We start from the raw sequence: 11361 nt of genomic DNA, 5'->3' as shown, positions 1-11361 counted from the left end.
AGTTTTAATATGAAAACTCCATATCATAAGGAACAAGGATGTCAAAGGATTATAGTACAAGGATGCACTGTAATACCTATTTTTTCTCAACTGAGACATGCTTTGCCCCCTCTTGGAACCCCTTATCTGTCTGACCTAAAATGCTGCATCCCATAGAGTAAATTAGAGACCCAGCTTTTGCCATCTTTAACCCAACTAATCCTGAATTGATCCCTAACCTAACCTAGAACACCACAAATGATAAAGAACCTTCAGTCTAATTGAAGAGTTAATTTTGCACCAGACATGGATAATAATGAACAGTCCCAGGCAGTCCTACCTGTAGAAGTTGATGAGGTAGAAGGACTCTTTAGCAAATAAGACAGCAGAAATCTCAGAGAAGCCTCCAAGTGGTGAGTTTATTTTTTGTTTTGCTGAAAAGGAAACAGTTTTTGTGATGATGATGATATTTTTGTTACAGTAATACAGTGGAACCTTGGTTTTTCTTACATAAATCCGTTCAGGACCCTTCCATGAAAACTGAAACATACGAAAACCGAAACAATAATTCCTATAAGGAATAATGTAAATAGAATTAGTGCATTCCTGACCCCCAAGATATTAACAACAAATACATTTTACAGGGAAATAAACACAGTTTTAGCACAGAAAGATAAGAAATAGATATATGTAAATGAATAATGAAATGAACAATGACCATTTAACATTAGTCTTACCTTTATGGAAGATTCTTGTTAGTGTATGGAACACTGAGAGGATAGGGAGGGAGGAGGAGAGGTTACTGTTTGGAAGGGGAATCCCCTCCAGAAGGACTTCGGGTGTCACGAACGCTTCTGGGGTTACTTCTCTACGTCTTTTAGTGGTACTGTCTGATGTTACTTATCCCCACTTTGTTTTTTTTACTGGCACTAGGACCAGCCTCAGAGTCACTGGAACCCTGCTGAATAAGAAAATTGTCCAGAGACATTTGTTTCTGACATCTCTTTAAAATGCCCTGATTGCTTCACTCAGTACATTCGTGACCAGCACAAAACAAAAATGGGCTTAATGCTGAACCCTGGTGTAATCCAACACTAACTTCAAAGTGTTCTGTTTTCCCCTACTGCTGTTATCCACGTTTGTACGCGTTCTTTGATATATCATCTCAACCAGACCTAACCACCTTTCTGGGGCTTTCCTTTTCCTTAAACACCAAACCAAAATCACTTCTCATGGGATTCCATCATATGCTTTCTCTAGGTCTATGAATGCACAAAAGAGCTCCTATTTGTTTCCTCTAACCTCTTCTCCTGTAGCTGTCTTACTATGAAGATAGCATTCCACCATCCCTCTTCCTCTCATGAATCCATACTACTGTTTCCCGATCTTTATAATCTCTCTTAATCTGTCATCAGTACTCTCTCTAAAGCTTTCAATCCATGCTCTGTTAGTTTAATACCCCTGTAGTTACCACAATCAACATCTCCCTTCTGCTTGCCATATATTTGCCAGTAGACTCTCCTCCCAATCCCTTGGCATTTCTTCCTCTTCACATATAGTTTTAATAAATCCAGCATCCATTCTCCCCCTCTATACCTAGTAATTTGAGCATTTCAATTTGGAACTCCGATGGACCTGGTGATTTACCATACTTCATTTTCCTTAATGCTCTCTTACATTTCTGTATCCTGTATTTCCCTCGCTGGTTCCTTCCACCCTCTGTGCTTCCCCCATCTCTCTCTCATTTCCAGTATATAGCAGTTGTTCAAATACTCTCGCCATCTCTTCTTAATGTCTTCCTCCCTATACAATATATTTCCATCACTATCCTTGATTGACACCCAATACGCCCACATTTTGTCAGCCTTCCTTTTACTCAAGTTTGAAATCTTATAGATATCCTCTTCTCCTTCTCTTGTTCCTAGTCTTCATTCAACTGCTTGCCTCTATTTCCTCGTCTCTATACTTTCTTTTGCACCCTGTGCATGCCTTACTTTCTAGTCCTTAAATGCTGTTGATTTTCTTTTAATTGATTCTATCACCTCTCAATTCCACCACCACTTTTTCTCCCTCTCAACACTCCATATCCACTGGTTCTTCTTCCCACCATTTCCACTAGTTCCTCTGCTTCTCCCACAACATATTTCTTTCATGTCTGCCTAGATATTTTCCACTCTATTACCCTGTCCAAATTCTATGTTCCCCTTTTCTTCCTTTAAGGTTCCAAATCTTAATTCTAGATCTCTTTCTCTTCTTGGGTTTCCTACCTCTCATTTTAAAGTCCATCACCACCAACCTATGCTGTTTAACACACGCTTCTCCCAAGATCACTTTGCAGGTTGTCACATTGCTTTTGTCGGCTCCTCTAACCAGGATGTGATCTATTCGGCTCTGCACTCCTCCACTTTCATAAGTTATCAATAACTTATCAATTACTTATCTAACTTCTGAACCATAGTTCATACAGGTTTTTTTTCAAAAACTCTGAGCCATCTCCAATAAGTAATCCCCATCCTCATTTCTAATTCTAAACCCATGGCCTCCCCCCTGTACCTCCTCATACCCATATCTTCTTTCTTTCCCACCCTGCCAATTCATATCAGCTCCTATTATTAGTTTCTCCTCTTCTTTCACTGTTCTAATGGCAGCCTCAAACTCTTGTCTCAATAATTCTTTCTCTTGCTCTTGGCAACCCATCTGAGGAGCGTATGCTGATATTATATTCACTACCTTGTCCCCTATTATTATTGGAATCTTTAAAAGCCTATCATTTACTCTCTTTACTTCTACTACTTTTTCCTTCCAGTTGTTACTTACTATAATTCCAACTTCCATTTCTTCCCTCTCGTGACCCACTGTAATACAGCATATACCCATTTCCTATCTCTCTGGTTCCACTCCCTTCCACCAAGTCTCCTGCATACACAAGAAATCTATCCTCCTCCTCTCCATCACATCTACCATCTCCCTCTGTTTACCTGTTAGAGTACCTATGTTCCACATAATTGCTCTTATCTTCCTCTCTTTCACTGACTTCTTTGGCCGCAGTCATGAACCCTGTGGTACCCGTAGCCCATTTATTTTACTAAAGAGCAATGATGTTTGCAGGCATTTTCTCACTGAGGTAGGCATGCAACTTCTTCTAACACTTTGCTATGAATTCTATCTTAAATTCTATAATGTTTCTCACCTTTTTTTGCAGAAGGGCTAGCACTTGGAACTTTCTTTGGCCCCATGATTGCTTATTTAGCAATTGCACTTGAATAAAAAAAGCACAAAAGCAGCATGGGTCACAAAAGAAGATGGGATGCTTTGTTTGGGCGCTCAATACGGGGCCCGGTCACATGCTGGGCCCCGGATGGAGTGTTTCCGAGTGTATGAAAACCGAGACAAAATTTCATAGAAGAAGTATATGAAAACCGAAAGATATGAAAAGAGAGGCATATGAAAACCGAGGTTTGACTCTACATACCTATTCACCCAGAATCGAGAACGTTCCTGAGGTTCATTTTCCAGAACAGAATTTTCCAGTTCAGGGCTCTTTGCTTCAGCTTTTCCACAGCTCCCCTGGTGTTCATGTGTGTCTTAGGCCCTGTGGTAAAGTGGCTACATTTAATAAGGGTGAAGATCTCACACTACCTTGATGTCTGGCTTGTTCGATCTCAGACAATGTTGAAATGTATGGAGGACCTGCAGGAAACCCTGACATTACCCCTAGAACTGCGTCTTCTAATAAATTTATAGAAGTCCCAATTAGTCCCTTCTCAATAGATAGTATACTTGGGGATAAGGATCAACTCTCTAGCTTTTCGGCTTTCCCCTCCCCAAAAGGATCAACTCCTGTCTTCAGATAATAAGGAAGTTTCTCTCCCTTCAGTCTTGCTTGGCAAAGGGTTGGATGAGGCCTCGGGAATTGCTCATCCATCAAACAATTCATAACTCTGGGTCGGTTGCACATGAGAAACCTGCAATTATTTGAGATGAATCTCCTACTGTTAAAGTTAGCTATATCTCCCCGCCGATTAGGCGAGTCGGCATTCAAACAAAAAATCAAATAGCTGCCCGGATGACTGTCTAGTTTACTTGTTCTTCACCAGGTGTGTTTCGAATAATTTACCTCTTTATCAGAATTATCCATTTGCGGTTAGGTACAATTGTTGGTATTCTATGAAGTTTGGCTGCTTTACACCTGTTTATGGTATTGTATAATCACATTTTCCTAGGATGTCTTCCACCGGAAGCAACACCAGTAATATCAGGCTATGGTGTAACCATGATGTTGAAATTAGAAGTTGATCAACATTTCGTTTGTACTTGCAAGGGTACAGAGTGTCATCTTGGAACTACTAGATGTGAAGAATGTAGGGAATTGTTCTGAGAAATGTATGCCTGAATATGTCAGCTATAGGAAAGATGGGGAACTAATTGATTGTGAAAGTAATTACTTAGGTTAGGACTTAAACCTGTCAGTTCTATCCTACTTATTGTGGTCTCTTCATCCCCAGCTGTCCCTGCTCAGACTAGGCATTTTGGTAGCAGTAGTATTGACTTCCTTTGTAGCTCCGCCTTCTGCTCCCCATTCGGTTCAGGAAAAGCGTAATGAGAAGTTAGAACATAACATTAAACCTATTTTTAGTTCTAATACAAGTTGAACTGGGTTCGCGACGGGAACATTCCGAATCCCTCCATAGTGTGTGTGCTCTTTTTTGTGTTCCCTGTTAGAAGTAAGGTGTTGGTGCCCTTGTCTGTATTTAGCCCGAGCATAGGACTGCCCTGTGACAGTTGGTAATGTCCGCTGCCAGGGAACCGGGTCGTTTCTTGGGACGATGGAGTTCTGTGCCCTCCAATATCTACTTCACCCTTTTCATGGTTTGAATCTTGTTTAAAGCGTTCGCCTAAGGACTATTCTGTTAAAGCGTTTGCATAAGGACCGTTTCGGTAAGCGTTAATCCCCGTCCATAGGTGCATTCTGCATTGTCAACCCACCAAGTTTGAGGTGTTAGCATGCATAGGATTAATGATATATAATATAGGTATAGACAATTTTATTGAGATGATATTGTATCTGTAGCTAGTTTTACACATTTAGATATGTCAACTCACTCGACTGTTTATCGCTCTCATGTTTTGGTTATTCTAAATTCTTGTTTGCTAACATATTCCTCGTTCTTCGTAATGCGTGTGTTTATTCTTTGCCTGCTTTCTCTTCAGCTATTGGCAAATCTCATACTACTGCCTTGATTAATGTTTCTCTTTCAATTCTACAATGTCTGTAGTTCTCTCCAAGTTAGATATTATTCTAGCTTCAGAACTTTCTAATGAAGTTTCATATACGTACTAGTACGTTCGCTTTCAGAGGAGGTGGGAGAGTCATAGCTCCTCTCCCACCGCCTCCCAACCTTTCCCATGTTCTGGCGCTTCTTTTCCTTTCCCTCAGTCGACTTGTGTGGACGTAGTTGACTCGTGTGGACTTTGCCGAGTCCTGAGTCACTTAAACTGTCTTACTTTCATCAAGTCGTGGTGAATATGGTACATAACTCAGCTGCTGTCACCTCTTATCAAGAAGTGTCGCTTTCTGTCGCCAAGGGTTGCGGAAAAAGAGCAATCCTTTAAGCTCTTGTTTACCTCCTGTCACCCTCTGGCAGAAGAAGAGTTTGAAATGGAATTGGAGGAACTTGTTCAGGCTGGTCGGCATTTGTTGCAACATTGCGCTTTGCTGTATCCTCATTTGGTTGAGGAAAGAGGCTGCATAGAGAATATATCTTGCTTGTCTTAGCGTATTTCAGTGCCCTCTAAATATTGGGGAAGAGAACCAATGCTTTCTCCTATTAGAGAGCATTTCGTAATTTTTCTTGTCCTCGGGCGCACAAACCTCCCTTTAGGTCTGTCTTAGCTTGTCGTCTTGTGTCTTTTTAAAGTCACGGAGAGCCGAAGACCACCTCTTGCTGTACAAATGCTTATTGGTCCTTTAACCGTCTTTAGTAGGAGGTTCGCTTTCTTTCTCTTTCCTGTGGGGAAATGAACTCGAGACTGACAGACATACTGATGGAGTTTCAGTCTAGCTTGTTGAGTTGTTACCTTTTACTTAGCTACGTTGTCTCGTCTCTGTGACTGCTTAGAGAGGTGGAGATGCCAACCCAGTGAGTTTGTGAAGCCAGCTTATACTCAGTATTGGTAGTCTTGTTTTATACCTTCCGGAGATAAGTGCAGACTAAGGTTCTGGGATATGGACAGTTGCAACCTCCTAACATGCATGGAGAGACTTGGGACCAGTACCTTACATGGTGGAGACAGTGAAGGGCAGTTGTGATTCTTTTTGGTTGTCCTCCACTGGTTTGATCTCCCCTCTTATAGCTTCCTTTGTCTTCAGCAGAAAACTCTCATAAGTCTCTTTTTAGTAGGAGATTGTATATAGAGGGAATGATAGTCCAAGGGTAATTCTTTAGGACGAGCTCCATAGGTAATTGGAGATATTCTTGGACGTTTAGAGACTGAATAACAGAAAGTGTCTGCCCACATATTTTTTGGTTTTCTACCATGGTTTTAGTGCCTTTCCAAAGAACAGTCAGACTTGTGGTATACATGCAGAATGTATTCTACTTACCAATACATCCACACTCATGCAAGTTCCTTCAAGATGTTTTTACAAGAAGGTATTGCTGTTCTGTGTACTTTGTTTGGGTTATTGTGCAGCCCTCTATTAGTATTGTCAGGGACTTGTTGCCCATTGGTGGATGATGTAGACTTTAGGAGCAAGACACTTCTACTGAATCAGTGATTCAAGTTGGCCAACTCTGTCACTTTAGGAGCAAGACACTTCTACTGAATCAGTGATTCAAGTTGGCCAACTCTGTCACTTTAGGAGCAAGACACTTCTACTGAATCAGTGATTCAAGTTGGCCAACTCTGCAACATTATTCCAAAGGCCAAGGACCTGTGCTTCTTCTGCCCAAATTTCTATGTATTATATTTATAATTTTCTATATCCCCATTCTTCTCTAGTGATGTGGGGATGATACTTATTATGCATGCTTGTTGGTCAAAGATGAATAGGCATGTGCTGCTTGAAGAATTTTAGGCCTGAAGGAAACTTCCTATATGGTTAGGGCGTTTTTTCGGATAATCATGCTCAATTAATGTACAGTTTCAGAGTAAGAATTACAACTTACAAATAACGTTCATTAAATTTGTAAGTAATCCAGAACCATCTTTGGCTCCAGGACTGTAGGAGGGACTCTGTAACCAAGAATTGTCCATTTTGTTTTTAAACCTAAGTCTAGGTTTTGGTCTTTTCCCTCTGTCATGCAACACAAACAGAGTTTAACTAGTGTCATTACACTTTCATGCAACTTAGAATGGTCAGCATTACACCTGGTAAAACTTTTTAGATGTCAGGGCAGTGGAAAGACATCAGGATGCTTAGCAGGTTTATTCCTGGTCAGAAACAAAGTCTTTGTGGGAAGTTTGCTGCTTTGAGTGAAATGAAACAACATATTGGGTTGATCATTCATTCTGTGGAAGGACAGTGTTTTGGGCTATTGGGGATTCAGGAAGAACAAACTGCCTAGAAGGACCTTTACGTCCATAAGTTCGGGACTTGGGTGTGGGATTTAAGGAGCACTCATTTAGACTTACTAGCTTGTAGATGAACAGGGACATCCAAATGATTACTACTACTTTGATGTCCCTCAGGCTTGAGCAGTGGATGTTTCCTTAAATTTGGCCTAATTCAGACTTATAGGCCTGCCCCTTGTCTCTTTTCGCCATGGGCCTTCTGAAGGAGAGGGAGCTGTGGTGCTCGTTTACCTCTAAGGGAGTTATGTCCACGTAGAAGTCCACACTGTTGTTCTCTCCTTTGGACAAGACATATCTTTTTCTGCAGTCAACAGTAAGAGACATTCTGACAGATCTTCAGAGTAAGTCCTCAACAGATTTATTGACTCAGTCAGCAAAGAAACAGAAGAAGCCAGTATCCTCGGCGTACAAGTCGGTCTCTCCTCTTCAGCCTCGCCCCTTTCGTGGAGGCAGAACTGGTCATCGATCTAGGCCTAGATCAAACTTGCAGCCAGGCTACAGATCAGTTAGGAAGACAAATATCAAAACTACCAACAAGCAATGAGTCATGCGTCTCCCGTGTTCCCGTAAGAGCAAGGCTCCATTATTTCTGGAGGGAATGGAGCAATAGAGGTGTAGATCCTTGTGTGGTTCAGGTGTTTAGGGAGGGCTATTTCATCTCTCTCCTACAAAAGCTGGAGTTGTCCAGTTTTCAGATAGCGTTAACACAACAGCATACTCGGCAGGATCCGAGAGGCGATTAGCCCTCTCTCAAGAGGTTCAGTCTCTTATCCACAAAAGAGCAGTAGAATTAGTAGTAGATCACAGCTCAGAGGGTTTCTACAACCAACTCTTTGTAGTCCCCATATCATTGGGGGGCTGGAATCCTGTCCTAGACATCAGCGCTCTGAATCAGTGTATTGTAAAAACAAAGTTTCGTGTGGAGACAAGTGCTTCTATCCTAGCTTCTCTTCATTCAGAGGATTGGATGATGACTCTGGATGTGGAAGATGCATACTTCCATATCCCCATACACCCAGTCAAGGAAACTTCACTTTTTATTCGAAGACAAGGTATGTATATAAATTCAGAGCCCTATGTTTCAGTCTGACGACTGCGCCCCAAGTTTTCACAAGGGTCTTGGCCTGTTTAGCGAAGTGGCTACACTTGATGGGGATAAACGCCTCTTTTTACCTAGCCAACTGGCTTCTATGCTCTCCCTCAAAGGAACAGTGCATGGGGGACTTGAGAAAACTTTTTGCTCTGACTCAGGACCTGGTAATAATAATAAATGCCCAAAAATCCCAGCTGGTTCTGTCTCGGAGAATTCAATATTTTGACATGATTCTGGACTCAAACTTTTCTGGCTTTTCTACCACCCAAGATTCCACTTGCCTAGACACGGTACAAGAATTCTTGAATCGGAGGTCCTGCTCAGCCCTTCAGTGGATGAGCCTTCTAGGAATTCTTTCTTCAGTGGAACCATTTGTCAAGCTAGGCAGGCTACACATGTGCCCTCTGCAATTTTATTTGAAGGTCCTCTGGTCCAGAAAGACGCAGGAAGACTCGTTCATTTTCCCTCTCTCCGATGAGATAAAGTTGGATCTCGGATGATGATGGTCCGAGGACAGGATACTGGAAGGAAAATGACTATGACAGAAGACCCAGACCTGAAATTGTAATCCGATGCATGGGAACTAGGATGGGGAGCCATCCTGGAGTCGCAAACGATCGGGTGGGGTATTGGTCGGCGGAACAAAGAACCCTACACATCAAAGTGAAGGAACTGTTGGCGATCATCCTCGGTCTGCAACACTTTGCTCGACAGGTTTCGGAAAAGATAATGGTGGTATTTGCGTACAACACGACAGCACTGTCATACATTCGCAGACATGGAGGCACGCACTCCTTCTCTCTTTATCAGACAGTGAAAGAACTCCTGATGTGGGTGGAACAGCGAAGAGTAACGATTCTAACTCGCTTTGTTCAGGGCAGAATGAATGTCTTGGCAGACAAACTCAGCAGACAAAACCAAGTGCTTTTAGCAGAGTGGACACTAGAGCTCCAGGACTCGCAAAAGACATCGAGTATTTGGTCGGTGGAACAAAGAACCCTACACATCAACGTGAAGAAACTGTTGGGAATCTTCCTTGGTCTGCAACACTTTGCTCGACAGGTTTCGGGAAAGATAATGGTGGTATTTGCGGATAACACGACAGCACTGTCGTACTTTCGCAAACAAGGAGGCATGCGCTCCTAACCTCTTTATCAGACAGCGAAAGAACTCCTGATGTGGGTGGAACAGCGAAGTGTAACGATTCTTACTCGCTTTGTTCAGGGCAGAATGAACGTCTTGGCAGAGAAAAACTCAGCAGACAAAACCAAGTGCTTTTAGGAGAGTGGACACTAGAGCTCCAGGTGCTTATGGGCGCACAGATGCTATGCTGCAAGATTGGACGGCTGAACCTATACACGTTCCCACAGTTCCCAATGATTCGAGAGGTGATGAATAAGTTTATGAAGTCATCAAAATGTATCATGACTCTTGTAGCTCCATTCTGGGCGAGGAAGTAGTGGTTTTCGGACCTCCTCTGTTTAATTATAGACTTTCCCAGACTACTCCCTCAGAAGAGGTCGCTACTCAAACAGCCTCACCTGTACAGGTTCCATCAGGGATTGTTCACTCTGTCTTTGACAGGATTTTGACTGTCAGGCGACTGGGTTAGAGCGAAAGGCTTTTCAAGACAAGCTGCAGAAGCCATTGCTAGATGTCTCAGATCTTCTACTACCAAGCTCTACAATTCGAAGTGGTCAGTTTTTAGAAACTGGTGTAGAAGACATAACATCTCTTCTTCTCAAACCACTATTGCACAGATAGCGGATTTTCTGCTATTCTTGAGATCCTCTAGGAAGTTAGCTTTCAGTACTATTAAAGGGTACAGAGCTATGTTAAACTGTGTTCAAACAAAAGAGGTAACGATGTGGGGCACAAGAAGGACTTGAGCGATCTTATTAGATTCATGGATACTTCCAAGACAATTAAGTCTGGAGCAATTATACGAATTTTGTTGTTGTCAGTTTCATGGACTAGAATGGGTGCGACCAGAAATGGACTGGTATTCCATGAGAGATGTAAAGACATAAACTCTCTCTCTCTCTCTCTCTCTCTCTCTCTCTCTCTCTCTCTCTCTCTCTCTCTCTCTCTCTCTCTCCTATTCTATGCCAAGATTTACAGTAAGTTTATTGTCTCTCTCTCTCTCTCTCTCTCTCTCTCTCTCTCTCTCTCTCTCTCTCTCTCTCTCCCCATTCTATGCCAAGATTTACCAGTAAGTTTGTTGAATCTGATATCAAAAATTTGTAGAACTACCATGCAGACCATAGCAAATGATTAGGTAAATTAATTTCTACATTTCATACATTCAACTTACCTGTCAGATATATACATAGCTATCGACTCCGTCGTCCCCGACAGAAATTCGAATTTCGCGGCACACGCTACAGGTAGGTCAGGTGATCTACCGGCCTGCCGCTGGGTGGCAGGACTAGGAACCATTCCCGTTTTCTAATCAGATTCTTTCTGTCGCTGGGAATGTAAACATATGTTTACTTTCCCTCCTGATTTGATTTTCGTGTTTCATCGCCATCAATCTTCTGGGCCGACTACAGGGAAGTCCTGGACCCGGTGGTTCAGCATACGCTTTTAATAACTTTTTAATAACTTTTAATGAATTAACTTCGAAGTTTTCGAAGAATAGAGGATGTGTAACTACCGAAGTTTTCGGTAGACAATTACATAGTTTGCAAGAAAGGGAAATATAAATATTTATT

The 11361-nt window shown here is 42.0% G+C and overlaps 2 protein-coding genes across 2 annotated transcripts in view; one reads left to right on the top strand and one right to left on the bottom strand.

Moving 5' to 3' along the window:
- LOC135217278 (small ribosomal subunit protein eS27) overlaps nt 1–11361 on the bottom strand; it is a 205202-nt gene that overhangs the window by 104432 nt on the left and 89409 nt on the right. The gene's annotated exons all lie outside the window — the stretch shown is intronic.
- The window catches only part of LOC135217220 (scm-like with four MBT domains protein 2), a gene marked incomplete at its 5' end in the record, with an annotated part of 91321 nt that continues 80243 nt past the window's right edge, over nt 284–11361 (top strand). The window contains 1 exon segment of the mRNA XM_064252950.1: nt 284–392.

The sequence above is a fragment of the Macrobrachium nipponense genome, chromosome 7 (assembly GCF_015104395.2).
Source record: "Macrobrachium nipponense isolate FS-2020 chromosome 7, ASM1510439v2, whole genome shotgun sequence".
Lineage (NCBI taxonomy): Eukaryota > Metazoa > Arthropoda > Malacostraca > Decapoda > Palaemonidae > Macrobrachium > Macrobrachium nipponense.
This window is presented reverse-complemented; position numbering and strand designations above follow the sequence as displayed.